Source organism: Pavona decussata, unplaced genomic scaffold, assembly GCF_977016875.1.
Source record: "Pavona decussata unplaced genomic scaffold, jaPavDecu1.1 SCAFFOLD_353, whole genome shotgun sequence".
In the NCBI taxonomy this organism is placed as follows: domain Eukaryota; kingdom Metazoa; phylum Cnidaria; class Anthozoa; order Scleractinia; family Agariciidae; genus Pavona; species Pavona decussata.
The window spans coordinates 910,739-925,564 of record NW_028145734.1 but is presented as its reverse complement, the minus strand read 5'-3'; the positions used below and the strand labels follow the sequence as shown (position 1 = coordinate 925,564).

General features: G+C 36.9%; 1 long non-coding RNA gene across 1 annotated transcript; it reads left to right on the top strand.

Annotated features, from left to right (window-relative positions):
- The first annotated feature begins 11,927 nt into the window (after positions 1-11,927).
- LOC146453073 (uncharacterized) lies at positions 11,928-13,716 on the top strand. Its single transcript, XR_014859594.1, has 2 exons — positions 11,928-12,263; positions 13,416-13,716. It is a non-coding gene; the product is annotated as an uncharacterized LOC146453073 (long non-coding RNA).
- Positions 13,717-14,826: the final 1,110 nt, after the last annotated feature.

Genomic DNA, 14,826 nt, shown 5'->3' with positions numbered 1-14,826 from the left:
TAGATTTTCTCAGTGTGTGATTGGTTTCATAAATTGATCATGTGACGAGATAGTGTTCATCCGCGGAGAGACACCGTCGGCGCATAGTGGCCACCGGGCAAAATACCCGGATGGATAGTACCCGTTCCCGAAAAACCTCCTAGCTACTTGTTCCTCTGTCGCTTTCACTGTATTTCTATCCTGTAAGTTGTTTATTCGTCTTTTTTCATTCCAGCTTTTCGCCTTGAAGGTCAAATTGGTTAGCTATAAATTCGACAAAGCCAGTCTTCAAGATTGGCGATCACTAGTTATGACTTTTGTGCGGGAGGAAAGCAGTAAACAATAAAACAATGGAGCGTTTTTCCTCGGGGCTATCGGTCTAATAGTTAGTCCTTGGAAATTTCATGTTCTTGAAATTCCGTTAAAAGAGCTATTGCATAAAAAAGATTGTGTGAATTCATCTTTGTAACCAAGGTTGCTGCTAATAACTTCCGCCTGTATATTTAAAAAGATGATGATCGTTAGATTATCGCGAAATTTTTGAGGCCTAATGGTGTGACTAAAAACCGAGATAGTAAAGTTTTTGAACATATCCTTCTTGTCTTTAGCCGTCGATGTAACTTATTAACCTATTGGGTGATATCAACAAATGCAGTTAGCCGGAAATACATGCAGTCCTCAGAAATACATTGATGGAAGTAGTGGTCCGAAATTTTTTTCTTTCGAATGACATGCACGATCAGATTAACTTATAAACGCGTTTTATATTTCACGTTTCTTACCAAAACGGTGGGGTCAACTACCGGCCGATCACGACCATTTGCACTTTCTATCGTTTTAGATTTTCTCACTGACGTGATTGTCATCTGTTACCTCGTTCCTCGTCCGCCCTCGTGACATATCAAGTTATCGGCTTTTGTAATGATACCCTCCTCGACTGGTTCGTCATTAATTTCTTGATTACATCGAGATCACATTAAGCCTAGGATGACAGTATTCATAAAGTTCGAGCTTATCGACTTTTTTTGGTTGATTTTGGGATTTGTGCCTTAATTATAACCTCATTCGGGGCATTCTGACATCTAAAAACCAATTCAAATTTTAAAATTCCGGAATATTGCCTCTACCGAAAAGAGTACCTCAAAATAAGCAAAACCTGTAGAATTGAATTTCTGTTTTTTTTTCATAGCTGGGCAGGTTCAGGCCAGTACATGAATTTCGAACCGTTTTTAAAGACATCTGTACAGTGGTCAAGTGGTGACTGCAAAATTTTCTCATCGTTTAAATAATCTTAAGCTTTGCATATCTATGAATTGGCTCTAATTATTGTGTGCGCCAAATATGATGTTTGATCTCATGCTGACTCGACATCTTATGATAATAGCATCAAATAATAATGTCTTTCTAATAAAGGACAATCGCTCATCAATTTCTGTACGCTAAGGAATTTCCCAACTCTTCGTTCACCACTTGTCATCCTTGCCAGATTATTTTTCTGAAGAATGTAAAAAAACTAAGTGATCGACTTTCTCAAAATTCAAATTCTCTGAGAAGCTCATGGATTTGACCACCAGCAGATTCACCGCTCTTAACTGAGACCAGAGTTAAGAGCTTTTTTCCGTGGTCAGCGACCACGATCGGATAGTTTTGCTTTACATGCACTTTTCACAAGAGAAGCAGAAAAGTCATGGAAGACCTGAAAGTATTCAAAGGAAGCAATCGTTGTTTAGGAGTTCACTGTACTTCGTGTGATGTAACTTATGTTGGTTTTTCTTGCCTTCTCCTTCGCCAGCGCATTGAAGACAATGAAGAGCACAAACATTCTGCCATCGATCGGTAAACATCTCAAAGAGGGGCCCACAAATTGCCAAATGTTTCTTCACAGTGCCTCCTGGGTTCGTGGAGCGATATCTTGACCAACGTTATTCTAGGCACGCTACATTATTCGCCTTAAAGGAGCCATCGGAGGGGGATCTTTGCTTAATGACCTGGATATTTTTAATTGAATGCAAGTCACCCAAGTTGCTTGGCAACACTTCTTTCTTAGTACCCTGGATAAAACAATTTAGGATCGATATTTTAAAAAACATTGTAAAAAGAAAAATATATTCTGCTGTCTTTTTCGTTGCTTAAAAATAATGATGTTCCACACAAGTCCGGGAGTTCGTTTTCGGGAAAAAGCCGGGAATATACGCCACTTACGTTCTTCAGCACTTCCCAATATGGATAATCCGATGACGTTAACATCAATATCACGTGTCTTCTAAGGACCGTGGAGTCATCAATGGAACAAACAGATTTTTGTTCAGTAAAGAGATTTATCGCTTTCTTTCTTTTTTTAATTTTTCTCGCTACTTGAAGGGAGATAATTGGTGAAAGGATATAAATAATACTCTTAAACTTTCGAGACCAGTGGTAAATTTTCCCGTCTTTTGGGGGGGGGGGGGGGGGGCCCGGCGTTCGTATTTTAGCTTTAGCTTAGGCGTATGTGGAATCTACTATTAAATTAAAATGCTCTTTATCCTTGGAATAGCTGAACTTCTACGAAAATTGTTTTAAATAAACTTTACGCTGAATTGTTTTGTCCAGGGCACTAATGAAACTAAAAGCACTAGTCTGTGTGTCTGTCTGTCTAGCTTGGGGGTGGTAGCCAAAGCGTCGTCTTGTTGAAGTGAGGATGCGGCGATTCTACACCGACCATTCCGTTTTCGTAATATGTCCAATTCAACTCACATCCCGCTCGCGTCTTCAGTTCTTTTTGGCATATCTATCTCGTTCATGTCAGCTGTCACTGTTTAACCGGTGAGTAAAATGGCGAAACTAATAAGGGTACTTACTAACATTCCACCACTGATATGAGTGTTTTCCAGCAGCAGAGTTTTCTTATTGTTAGAGGGGCGGTGTCACCTATTTTAGTGTCACTTTGAATGGCCAAAAACATATTTGAATCGGTGGAATCGTTAAAATAATGATTCAGTTTTGTTCACAATAACCCTACTAGTGCACAGAAACTAGTATTAATTATGTTTGGTTGCGGATGGCTAGGATGGAAATGGATTACAACTTGAAAAAATTGGTCAATTTTTTCAAGTTCTTCCTGTGTATTTCAGAAAAGTCGATAAAAACTGATTATAGTTAGGTTCTTCCTTGGAGAAATCCCTTATTTTCTTCCCGGTGTTTTAAGAGCAATCTCATGTTAGCAATAAGGTTTTTCGTCTAATATCTGAGCAGTTTCGACCAAAACAAAGCAAAATCGCCGTGACAGTGCCTTAACACGAAAGGAATATCAATACCTTGGAACCGAAAACATACTCGAGTCCTTCGTACGTCAATTGTCCAGTGCGTCGACGAGTATAATGCTTCTCTGCACAGAAAAATTCAAAGATTCCTTCGATGACATTAAAAAGAGTTTGTGTGACTCAGTACCGGTGGAGAGGATTCATTGTATTGGGAAAATAATCGAGGGAATCACTACCTTAGTATTCGTGAAGATCGATGGGATGTGTAAGCTGGTTGGTTTGTACTCTTTGTAATTCAAGAAAGAAGCAAGAGAGTCAAGAACCGACATTAAACGATGAAGAGCAACACGGCACCGGTACGATTGTATCACAACATGACCACGAAAGTCAAATTTGAAACCCCAGTGGGGAAGGGCACCGTATTCATGATGTTACGTTTCATGCTCCTCCCGTCTGGGGATTAAAATTTGAGTCTGAATAGTTATTCAAAAGTAAGATGGCCACTGAGGAGACAGGAACCATTTTTTTAAGTATGCAAATACGAGAAAGAGTCCGAAATAACTAGTTTCACTCTCCCACTGGACATGAATTCATTTTGGTCATGACTATTCAAAATGCTATAGTAGTGACGTCATAGAAGAAGACTTTACCCCAGGCCTTTCAGAGTTGTGTCGTGCTGAATAAATGATTTCAAGCACTTTGTAACAATCAGTAAGCAATGAATAAAAAAATTCACAGGTTCCTTTTTATATTTGTCCTTTTAGCTCAATCAGTTTGTTAGGGCTGCATTATATAGAAATATTTTGTTTGTAAAATCGGAAAAATTAATTGTTTTAATTTAATTTAATCTTTGAAATTTATAAATATGACTTAAAAAACGACTATAGATTCGTCGGCCATTTCATCTACAAGTTAGTTAGTGGTACAATGTGACTGCTGTTGTGTTTTTCCTTAGAGAAGAAGAAACTCTACTTCCCATTCATTTGTCTCTCCCTACCCGGGAATAAATGTATAAGAACGGGTACCGACTAGCCTCTAGGGGAAGACCTTTTAAACACTGGAGCAAGACCCTGCGATTGGCCACCATTGAGGACTGAAGAAGGAGGAGAAATAATCTTCGTTGTGTTGTTTCTGTACAGTACTGCTATCTGTAACGAACTCAGGATAACAAACTAGACTTGAGTTAATTTTATTGAATCTGAACTTTATTCTGACTGTAAAACTCCCAAAATAAGTTCGATTCCGAAATAATCCAACGTTTTGCCAGGTTGACCACTGTAGCACAGTTTTTCTTCAAAGAATGGTTTAATCATTATGCCGAAAGGATGTTGAAACGATCCAACAACAGCTTTATTCACTGACACAAATTACACTAATTGAAGAATTTGAGGACCCGCAGGTAGTTTTTGAGCTATTCAAGGCATGCAGGCTCAAAGAAGAAGGAGATATTAAAATATAAGAACGAGAATGAGAACTCTTAAAGCAATCTTAAGGGTTAGTCCGATTTGATGTACGAGAAAGCCTCGTGGCACAAATCCAAACTAAATAAAATTTAATAAAAAAATAACCAAAAAAAATTATCGCTACTTAAATTTAGACTTCAAGACTCGTGATTTAATCTGGGAGATCCCGACGTAGTCACTTTCATTTTTCCAAAATTTCAACAAGGAATTTCTTTATTTCGAGTTTAAATTGGGTTTTCTTAAGTATTTTTATTCATGACTTGGCTTTACTGGAATTAACATTATCACAACAACGTTTCTTTAAAAGATTATCCCAATAGACTAAATTTTAACATTTTTCTATCAGTCTAAGCAAATTTAATTTAATGTTTCAAAGAACTATATCGAAGGCTCCCGTTTAAAAGAGCGTGTAAAAGCAAACTACAACAACGAAGGTCCTATTTAGAAATTCACTTTCGACTTACTATTTACGTGATCTTTTTAAAATTCAATTAACCTATATTTTGAAACGTAGGAACTAAAAAGATTTGAATATTTCGTGACATGACATTTTAGCGTCAGCATCTCGAACATTACCACGGAAGTGCTTTATACAGTATTATATAAAATTTATCTAGTGAGTTGACGAGAAAGAGCCGGATATCGTAGATAAAATCAGTGTTATTAAAACATTACGGAAATCTTTAACTCCTTGAGCATGAAAACACCGTGACCTGCATGCTTAAGGCAATATGATAAGGTAATACGATCTACCGGCTTCTTTAAAAAGTGGACAGGAAACCGCCAAATATATTGAAAAAAGGTCAGTTTAAGACAAGGAAAATCTTCAAGAAAATATTGTCGCTTTTCATCTCTACACAGTTTATAAAGAGAGTTTATTAAGGTAATACATCATTGATAGCAAAAGACTGCCTAAAGTGAAATTCATTATTTCTTAAGAATTTCATTGCAAAAGCTTCACGTGATTTTTACCGTCAACCCCGATTGCCTAAACTTACTTTCAGTGTATTCTAGCTACCTCAGATTGCACTGAAACGTATGCAAGATGAACTTTAAAATCAGTTTCTAACTGTGTGCCTTCAAGGTGGAAAAGAAATGAAAAAGATGCGACTGATTATACTCGACTACCAACAAATCTCATAACTTCAATATTGTTCAGAAGAAAACGGAAGACCAGTACGACACGATCAGATATAATTCATTTTCCCGCAGTTCTAATACAATGTGCATTTCCACATGTTCTTGTCAATCGGTTTTCTATAGCCTTAGGAGTTTCCAATTACCATCTTCAAACACGGAAAAGTTCAAATGTTGATAAAAAGAAACACATGAAATCACGTCCAGTTGAAACTTATAACTACATTTTCTTTTAGCTGGTAGTAATCGATAGATTCACCTATGTTCTAATCTGCCATCGATTTTTTACGAAACTGTACAATAAACAAATGGATATTCTCTCAATTGAAATTGAGTAAAGTAAATAAGCAACTTCAGCTACAAGTCCTGGGAAATAAAGATACGTGCAGTTTTGAAAAAATTACTAAAGTAATAGAAGAAATGAAAAGAAAACCTGAATAGATATATACAAGATTAAAAAACTACAAATGTACAACGATGGTTAATAAAGTTTGTGTTTGTTTTGTATGGCACAAGTCATACAGAAGATTGATCAAAATGGGGCAGTTACTTTACAATTTATAAATAAGTAAATAAATAAATAAATAAATAAATAAATAAATAAATAAATAAATATGTTCCTGCATTTTTTCAGTACTTTGAAACAGCTAAGGAGGCCGCAACAGCAATTCATCCTCTGTGCGGAAACATTATGATAACGATTACGCGAGCGCAGTGCCTGAAGACCTCCTTAGCTGTTTCAAAATAAACAAATAAATAAATATTAATATTGATAATGATAATAGTGGTAATATTGATAATAAATAAAATGAATAATAAAAATAGATTACTAAATTAAGCTAAGCCGTGTGTACGAGAGTTCAAATAGACGTATGAATTCACAATGATTGGAAGTACTAATCTCTAAGTCTTTGTCTATAATTCGAGATAGTAAGCGAATTACGTAAGGAAAGAGGGATGACATTCCAAATTTGAGGACCTTGTGCACGAAGTGCAAAAGAGTATTTATGAGAATAAAGATAAAAGTTGTCTTTTAGTGTAATGAAGTATTAATTACAATCAGAGTTAAACAAGACAATGAGAAATAAACATCATGAATGAAAAATGTTCAATCATCCTACTATAGATGATTTTGCCGAGCTACGTACGAAGCAGTGTCAGTCAGGTAAGTATTCCTAAAGCCACTATTCACCGAGATTGAAGGGAATAATTGTTTTATGATTACTGATACCAAAGAAGCGACCTCCTATCACACAAACACAAAAATGTCCAAGAAAATGAAAGAACCAAAATGTAACCCCTAATCGGCGTATGAGTGAATCCAAGCCCTTTCAATTTATACAAATTACTATTTTTCAAAATCGAAATCTGCTTTGGTATAAGTTTTTGGTGTTGAATAGCCACAAATCCTTCACCTTTTTGAAGGTATGGTCACTTACAAGTATCAAACAAATTGAGGGCGAAAGAGGTGTTAATTACTTCAAGGACATTATGAAGCTTCAGTTCTTTCGCCCCTCTGTCGTGTTTGTAGCAGACCTGGTGAGTCCGGACCCGGGGCCAGATTCACGAAGCCCTCATAAGTTAAGATGTATCCTAAGTATTGTTACGCGGGATGCCCTGAGAGGGCATACCGTGTCTAAAAACGGGTCGATTTCTTTTTTTTTTTTTTTTTTTTTTTTTTCTTCCTCGTAGCTGCAAATCGGTACATTAATTTATTCATTAAACTCTCCCCTCTCCTACTCGGGATGTATTGTTGTGATTGTCTTCAACAACAGCAGGCCAATCAAAATCCATTCTTGTCGCTTATATCGCTAGGGAGGGGACCCACTCACCCTTACCTGTGTGACGTCAACGCATCATTTGATTTCTTCAGTAAAACTGCATTAAATTGTGGCACCATATTGTTTATAACATGTTCTGGACTCAAGTGTGCCGTTTTCAAACATCAATTTCACCATTTTGGAGCGGCAAATCGAAAGAATAACTTCTAGAAGCACCCGACATTTAAAACGGTGGAAATTGGTGAGTTCATGGTGAAGGAATTGTGCTTTGTTTGACAGTCTTAGACCACGACGCGAGACTGAAAAGAGGTCATTGAGAAGCTTACGTTATCGCAATGGAATTCCCGCAATTTCCCTTGAAACCCTGAGTAGCGTAACACAAGGAAAACAACGTAACGCGATCGTCGTTACTCAAACTATTCCATTAGCAAGGATAGTTTTATCAATCGGCGAAGCATACAGTTGGAATAAATGGATCAGCCCCAGCATCACGCGTAATGCCAGTGTAGCAGGCATCTTGTTTCTGAACAATAGCCTATTGTCATTCCAACAATAGCCCATTGTCATTCCAACAATGCTTTATTGTCATTCCAGTAATAGGCTATTGTTAGTCCAACAATAGCCTATTGTCATTCCAGTAATAGGCTATTGTTATTCCAACAATGGGCTTTTGTTAAGAAACAATACTTACGATACATCTTAACTTAGGAGGGCTTCGTGAATCTGATTACTTTTCGGGCCCTCTCCGGTGAAAATGTATCCTCCCTGGACCCTGAATTAGATTCTAAAAAAAATCCCTGGACAATTTCGTTTCTCTCTTGAATGGAATTTAATCTCCCTGGTAAGGTTTGCTTCCAGCGGAAAAAATTCTCGAGCCCATAAGAAGATAGTAAGCGAATTACGTAAGGAAAGAGGGATGCCATTCCAAATTTGAGGACCTTGTTCACGAAGTGCAAAAAAGTATTGATGAGAATAAAGATGTAAGTTGTCTTTTTGCCTAGTGAAGTATTAATTACAATCAGAGTTAAACACGAATAGAGATGATAGAGGAGTGGAAAGGAGCTTTTGTATGTGGAGGAGAATGAAGCAAGAGACTTGGTGTTTATAAATGTCAAAAATGTTGAGTATCTTCAACCTACTAAAGAGTGGATAAGCGTGTGTACGTGGTGGAGAGTGGGTAATGATTCTTACATCCTTCTTCTGGAGACGAAAAAGAGGTTGTATGTGGCTTAAATTTTCAGCTAGAGCATACGAACAGATCAAATCGTATTACCTTACACAAATATGTCTTTGAAAGGGCAGAAAACGATCTGGGAAAACAGGAGACAGCATTTGAAGTATTTTGCTTAGATGTTATCGTTGGGTGCCCGTGTTTCAGGGCTAGTCAAGTGCATAAACCTCGGTCAAAAGAAATTTTATTATTGACTTGTGAAAAACAACAACAAGAAATATCTCTCTTATTATTGTCTTGTAGCTATTTATTTATTTATTTATTTATTCCAGTGATCATGAAGGATTCATTGTACAATAAACCTAAGTACGCAGGTAAAAGTCGAACGTTTTATCCACGATTAACCCCCCCCCCCCCCTCCTCCCAGTTTAAATCGGATGATATTTTTATCACGAGACGTGTTTTGACCAATGACGCGCAAGTAAAATACCAATAGACCAATTTTGACACTTGGCAACGAGGCTTAGAGCTCGAATTTTGATATATCGAAAGTGGTCTATTATGTTTTGAATACCACGGAAGTTTAGAGTTATTAAAACCCAAGTGGAACGGATCTTCTAAAGGTAATAATGTTCTAGAAAACTGATTCCCTATTACCAAAGAGATGAAAAAGAAAAACAATTACTGTTGCTCTCAATTCTATAATTTGGTAAAAACTTATTTAATTTTACGTTTGCATTTGAGCTTGAGAAAGAGAGCCATTTTTGAGGCATCTTCTTTATATTATATTGGTATTTTGTTTGGAAATTTATTTTTTACAGGTAAAGCTAATAGTATCTTCTGGATGATCGATTTTGATGTTTTAAAAGAACACGATTTTTAAAAGCTACACTGAGACAAACTTGTTTTTTGTCGTAGATTTTAAAAAAATATATCATTATTTTAATAACCTATATAGTTATTGCCGCAGCAACAAAAAAATACAAAGAAACTAAGAAAGAAAGGAAAACAAAGACATTTTGTTGGTGACAAGGTTAAACACGCCCTTCTACGCAATCGCAAAACTCATCAGTTTCTAAAGACATCACGAAATCAGTTAATTTTTCGGGAATTTCTTTTCCGTGCATAAATGAAATTAAAACAACCTCCAGAAGGGGCAATTTCGTAATCCAGAAATCTCCTCTGCAGCCGTCGTCATTAAAGTTCTTTGCTACTCAGTAGTGCTTGGTATGATGTAGATGTGTGATTCAGACAATTATTTTCCGGCTAAATCCTTAATTGCAGAAGGCGTAGCTCAGATTTAGACTCTGTTGTCTATACCTTTGTCAGACATATCATGCAGAGTCTTTTATCAAATTAAGCTGACTATAACCCGCGTCAAAAAAGGTTTACCTCCTTTTAAACAATGACTCAAAAAAGCATATTCTGAAATTAATATGGTAAACCACAAATTAAAGTTTAGCTGAGGATATATCACGTCAAACGAAATTATGCATGTTTTACTTTTCCTCGTTTTGGAATTATTCCACGATTTGGTAAAATAGTAAATTAAACATCACCAGTGTATCCTCGTGTGTTGTTTTTTTCATTAGCTACTGAAAATCGTCTCTCTTTTTCTTCAGCCACCTTTAATAAAGATAACTGAATTTTCACAAATACTTGTTTTCCACTTGAGAATATTCTGATAATTGTGCACAGCGCGACGAAGAGCACTCATACTCTTTGGTTATTTTATAATAGGACATTTCATTACGGCGTCAATTGACTACTACAACTATCAGAATCCTTTAGTATTTTTACTTTTATTTGCTCCCACTCGGATTACAAAGTTTGAATTTGAAAGGGAAAGCGAAATGAATTCAAGTATATGTAGTCAAATGATGCCGCCATCATGAAAACGGCCTGCTTCAGTACGGTACCAGGCCGTCTGCAAGTTTCTATACGTGAAACTAAACAAAGAAAATATCTCTTCTTTTAGCACGATAACGCTGTACAAAGCTGTACTTTGCCACCTGTTCTCTTTATTTGATTCCCATCGGGACTCTATAGTCCGACCCTCAGAGCTACGCTATGCTTTAACAATCCAAGAATTTTTCTACTTTTCTCAGATTATATGATTGGAAGTGTTTTGTTAGCTGAGAGAATGAAGGCGTCAGATCATCCCGTCGATTTATGTCTAAGACAAGTTGCTTCGCTCATACCTTCGGCGATCTTCAATGTTCTAAAGATTTGATGCGTCTGTAACTTTTGTGGCTGTGGATGAAATCGTAACTTAGAACCATTGACAAAGGTATTGAGCAGAACATTGATTTCAATGCTGCTGTTAGCCTTTAAGCCATTGGGTACAAACTGTGTCAAGACCGATCAAATAAAAACTGATCGTGCTGTTAGTGGTGTTTTAATTTCTTCAAAACGACGTTTAGAAAATTTGGTTCACCGAGTAAGTCTTGTTCAAAGATTTTGTTAGATACTGATCGCCAATTCCATTTGAAAAGGGCTCACCCTTCGCTCAATGAGCTAGTTAATTTGAAGAATATTCTTTAATCAATGTATTTCGCTTTTTGAAGCCCCCGGTAAAAGTAAATGAATGTGCGTCTCCGCTTACTCAAGTTATAAAGTAAAACCTCAATAATCGCAAAATGCCAATGGTTTTGTTTAGAGATAAATTAAATCATGTGACACGTAAGGTGAAATCTTTGATAGAATTGGTCACTCATTTTAAGCGAATTCCAAAGCACAAGAACTAAAAGACACAAAACAAAATGGACTTAGGATGCTGAAAATTCAGCATGGGATCTAGACTAATAAATATTATTTTAATTTCCGTGAGCGGAAGGCCTAACAGGGATTGACGCAAAAAAAATATTTAGATGATAAATTTTCATTGCAGTTCGCGTGACTTGTCTTCACTGTACGATAAAATCAGTGGTTAAGACGAATTGCTACCTCGGAGCGTTGGTGAGTAGATAACCGCTCTTGATTATTGCACAGATAGAGTAGAAAGGCTCAAAAACGTCTAACGAACGAAAGAGATGAAATTCTCTACCCGCTGGCTACCTGACTGAGCAAAATTAGGCAGTTTGAATCATGATGATGTTGCAATAATCCACAAAGCCATTTATAAAATCATTTAATTCTAACCCCCAGCGAGAAAGTAAGAGAGGAAACGAAGATCCGATTATGATACTCCTTTGTTACGCAAGTTCGATTGGTTCTATTGCTTATTTTATTTGTTATCTTTGTAGAAACTAAAACACGGCTAACCGGAGGTAAACTTGTCTATAAAACGCAACGGCCTTGTTGGGGAATTACACTTTCACTTGAACTGAATCTACTCGAAACCGTAGCTGCCCTTATACCTTGGAAGATGAACTCAAAGCTGATTTTCGTCTTAGTGGCGTTAGCCTCAACATTCTGGCTTCAAACCGAGGCTTTCAGTGCGGGAGCTGTTGGATTGAAAGGGCGTAAACGAGAGTTCACTAACTGCGAAGAGGTATATTATTAATGTTAAAGGAATTTCATGGGTTGCTATAGTTAGATAATGAGTTACTCGTGTCGAAAATGCAAAACGTGGGGACCGGTTCGCCTAGGTCGCCTCGTAGCGGATTAAAACTGCCTGCAAGAGTGTCGTGAAGTAGAGACAAATCTGCTCCGGACACTGAGTTCAGGGGTACCCGACAGTTCCTTTTGGCGCATGGTATATAGCTACAATCTATTCACAAGGCATTTATCGCCTCAGAAATTCGGATTTAGTTGTGAAGAAAATTTAAAGTTTTTCTTAAAAATTTCGTAACCGGCACTGGTAAAATATTTTCATATTTTCTTTTTTTCTCGATGGGGCAAATATGTCGTTAAAAATGCGAAAAAAAGGATCAGGACGTGGAATAAAATTTTTTCGCTAAAACGTTCTGGAACTTAACAAATTTTCAGCTAAACCATTCGAACAGATCAATCTGTATCAGCCTATACATATATGCCTTTCAAAGAACACAAAACGATCTGGAAACATAGGAGACAACTACTTTTTAAGTATTCTTTTAATTGTCCTCGTTGGGTGCAGTGCTCCTGTTAGTTGGCTACGGATAATTTCAAGGGCGAGGAAAAACACGAGCAATCGGAGCAAAATGTCCGCGCGTATTATATGTAAAACCATCGAATAATGGATTTATTATTCCACTACAAAAAGATTTTGTTATTTTGGCTTTTCGTTTCTAGAAAGAGTGTTGAAATACACCCGGCATCATGTATCTATCCATCAGTTTCGGCGCGTGCGAATGACGTAAACAACACAGAAAGCCAGTGAAATGTCCGTAATCGCTCTGTTGTCAACTGGTCAAACTGGTCAAACAAGGACACTACAATGAATTACAGTCTTATATTTTGCGCGTTCTCTTAGCCTTATTTGGTGAAATGACATAATAGTTGAATTTATGATAAAGTGTTTTATTTGGCTTAGTGGTTTCCACATTTCATATAATTATTTCACTCTTACATTTAAAAACTCCATCTGTACCTTTTATTTTCCAATGATTTTTTTATCGCAGATTTCTCTGTCTTGTCTTTGTGCTGTCCGTTGGAAAAGGTTTCTGAAGATTTAATTTTTATTTGAAATTTCTTAATTGTAGATGTTGTCATTTAATTTCAGACCGTAAATCGGCTGGAGCAGTTTTGTGCCATTGCTGAGACGTCTTGTCCACCAATGAGGGGACGAAGAATGCTGTTCGAAAAATGAGGAACATCGGATGATACGATCGAAAATAACACTAAAAGAGAATCGGATTTATATTAGTATTGGATAGTAGAAATACAAGTATGCATGATTGCCGTTCTGAGAAGGAATTATAGTCTTCAAAATATGTCTAACTTGTACCAAAGCTAGAACAAATCCTTAAAGAACGGATCAAGAGGTTGTGTTGATAATTAAACAAACTGACAAAAGATAAGACGAGTAAGCCTTTGTTCTCAGTGTATATTCCTTAGATTTCTTGAAATGCTTTTAAGGACGGTGCCTACTATTGTTATCGCGCATACGTTCTGCGCATCTCGTGATACTCGGGTTTCCTATGGGTGGTGGCTACTTATACAGGGATATTTTTGAGCGGCTTAAAACTATGCAGGGAAAGCATAACTTAGCAAGTGCTTTTGTTGTCCAAAAAAAATTGGGGGTAACCATGCATTTTTTAGAGATAATTAAGCAACAATTATTCTAAAAATAAGTAAAATACAAAGCAATGTATGGCGGTTTTTTCCAAATTGAAGCTTTATTATCTCTGAAAAATGCATGGTTACCCCCAATTTTTTTTTTGAATTTCCATAGCCCTTGCTTAGATCTGTTTTTCTCGCATGGTCATAAACCGCGCAAAAATACTTTGGTATTAGTAGGCACCGCCCTTAGTTTATTAATAGTGGTGCTATGTTATAATCCTCTGAACCCACGTAAGTTTTAGCAATGGAGTAACTCGTAAAAAGAAATTTATTAGTGTTTCATTATTTGATTTTAGAAAAGCCTTTAATTTCCTAGAATAGCCATTTATGATGAAATCCCTGGAACTCCTTATACGTTTGCGTCAAATATCTAAAGGTGGTTCAGCATATTTTATAGAAACATATTTTTAGCCAAACGGCTCAGACATCCAAGGGGTGTGAGGTCAGGATGTCCTCTTTGCAACTACCTATTTATTCTCTCAACGGAGTTACCGTACTAGCAGAAACAACTGAGACAAGAATCAAGTACAGCAGGAATTAAAGTGTTAGGTAATGACATCAAATTTAGCCAATTCGCGGACGATAATCAACCATTTTTATGCGATCGATTAAAAACTCCTGGGAAATGGTTTGAAAATCAAGGCCCACGGAGCGGGTTTTGGAGTGGGGGAGGGGAGGAGGGGGGGGGGGGGGGGGCTAGAGCGAATGCGTTAGCATGACACAAGTAAGGGGTCCGGGTGCATGCTCTCCCGAAAAAATTTTAAACTCAAGTCTTCTGAAATGGCTAGAAATGCATCAAAAACTGTCAACTCTGATGTAAATTTTTAATTTTATCAACTAAAATATGTTTT